General features: G+C 37.8%; 1 long non-coding RNA gene across 1 annotated transcript; it reads right to left on the bottom strand.

Annotated features, from left to right (window-relative positions):
- Window positions 1-396: 396 nt before the first annotated feature.
- On the bottom strand, window positions 397-1,213 carry LOC137246431 (uncharacterized). The gene is made up of 2 exons (XR_010951487.1): window positions 883-1,213; window positions 397-824 (listed from the first exon to the last, which is right to left on the bottom strand). It is a non-coding gene; the product is annotated as an uncharacterized lncRNA (long non-coding RNA).
- Between the last annotated feature and the right edge of the window lie 999 nt (window positions 1,214-2,212).

The raw sequence follows: 2,212 nt of genomic DNA, 5'->3' as shown, positions 1-2,212 counted from the left end.
GACACGTATTAGCAGTGTCATGCTGTCGTAAAGAATTACCACAAAAATTAAAAATTTTATTTCTAATAAAATCTAATTTCATGTGGTTGTTGTATTTTGCCAGATTTTTTGTACACAGCTATGCAGAAAGGTGTTGGACCCAACCAGAGTTATTTTTACGAATCGCGGCCCAAGGCCGCCAACGCAGAAAGATGTTCTGTACAAACTGTGGAACGTACCCTCTCGGGCCATTTTGTGGGTCTTTATAAATATCTTTCAAAAGAAATACAATTTTTAATTTCCGCTCTCGAATCCTAAAAACGGAGATGGAAACCCGTCTTTTGATACCACCTTTGATAAGAGTTAGATGGTGCACGGGCTTATAAAACGTTACCAAAAAAAAGCAAAACATTTAAAGCCGGTAGTTAAACCTTTTTTAATCAAACAATAATCAACAATTTTGTACACATTTCTAGAAAAAACAACGTTTAAACGAATTACATTGAATAACTTTTTGACTTTAGTTGGACGAGGCTGGCCGCAGTTCGGATGCAGCCAAAATAGGTGAAATAAATATGCGAGTCCCATTGATACTTATCACTACTCCTGGGAATCCTATTTGAGTAAAATACAGTTTTTTCTGTTGGGGTTTTAATCTACTTCACACAAATATTCTCCTCAATAATATCTAAAACCAGTCCAACACCAAAATCATTTCCACATCATATTTGATTGCTGCCGTCAGCAAGGAATCGGAGTATGGCGCATAATTTTAAAATACGAACGCGTATGCGGAAATGGTCCTTAATTTTGTTTAGTACTGAGTAAAATGCTTCCTTTCAAATCTGCAAAATAACTTCATATGAAACTCATTATTTGTTTGTCACTTAAACATTTTCTTACTTGGTGCTTGGTAGTTCCAAGGGATTGGAATGATCACGCGAATGTTTTCCGTATTCGCGAAATGTCAATCACCAACATTTTTGTCATTATAAAATAGATTTCATATAATATTAATAAAAAAATCACATTTGAAAATGCTTAAATTTCTGCCACAAATTGATCAGCTGTTTATTTATCTGTCAAATCATCACTTTCTGAAGTTGGCAACTCAATTCAATTTCAACTGAAATAAGTTGTAATTCGTAATACCAAACAGGAGTTGAGTTGTCTTAAAGTTGAGTTGTTTTAATTACAACGCAACTAAGTTGAGTTGTAAACGGTAATAGGGGCATAAATTTTCGCAGTATATTTGTTCTTCCTTTCTGAAGGCGAGCAACCAACTAACACAAATTGATTTGGTGGCTTGGCAAACCTTTCGATTGTGTTTTTGCCATGAAATTTTTCTCAGCAAAAAAGTTATCTGCCTTATCAGATGCACATGGAGTTGGCCTAAAACGTGCAGAATGACCAATTAGAGCTCCCATTAACACAACACATTCTATCTCCCGGGATATTTATCGCGAAAAAATATTATTTTCGGTTTACCATACATATTTCATGCTCTTTTAATGACAGATGGTTTCAAGACCGGGGCAGATTCCTGTAGGAACGATAATGGCGACCTGATAACTGACGTATAGAGTGTGGGGGAAGACGAACCCGATACCCCGATCGGCGATGATGGAAAACACTCCCCGGCATCCAATATCAAAATCACAAGGTGCCAAGAAATGGCGGGGTACTCGCAGAGCTGTTCAAACATGGAGGCGAAGAGTTGGTATAAGATAAGGAAGCAAAAAAAGTGGATCTTGCAGTAAATTTGGACAAGACGAAGTACTTGCTGTCATCGTGGCCTTTGTGGCTACATCACTGTTGACGGATATAAATACGAAACTGTGAAGGATTTCGTTCATTTGGGAAGCAGCGTTAAAAGCAAAAACAATGTCGACCTAGAAATCAAACGAAGAATAACTCTTGCCAACAAGTGCTTCTTTAGGCAATTGAAAAGTAAAATCCTCTCTCGACGAACAAAATTCTTGCTCCACAAGTCACTCATCATACCTATCCTGATGTATGGCTCGGAATCATAGAAGGTGTCGAGAGAAGATGAGATGGCTCTTGAAGTATTCGAGAGAAAAGTTTTCCGGAAGGTTTATAGTTCTATCCGTGATGTCGACGGCGAGTATCGAAGGAGGTATAATGATGAGCTCATATACTTTACGCAGACATGACGATAGTGCAGTGACTGAAAATCCAAAGGATTCGCTAGCTAGGGCATGTTATGCGGATG

The sequence above is a fragment of the Eurosta solidaginis genome, chromosome 3 (assembly GCF_040869045.1).
Source record: "Eurosta solidaginis isolate ZX-2024a chromosome 3, ASM4086904v1, whole genome shotgun sequence".
Lineage (NCBI taxonomy): Eukaryota > Metazoa > Arthropoda > Insecta > Diptera > Tephritidae > Eurosta > Eurosta solidaginis.
The sequence above is the reverse complement of the archived record's forward strand: the minus strand, read 5'-3'. Positions and strand labels throughout refer to the sequence as shown.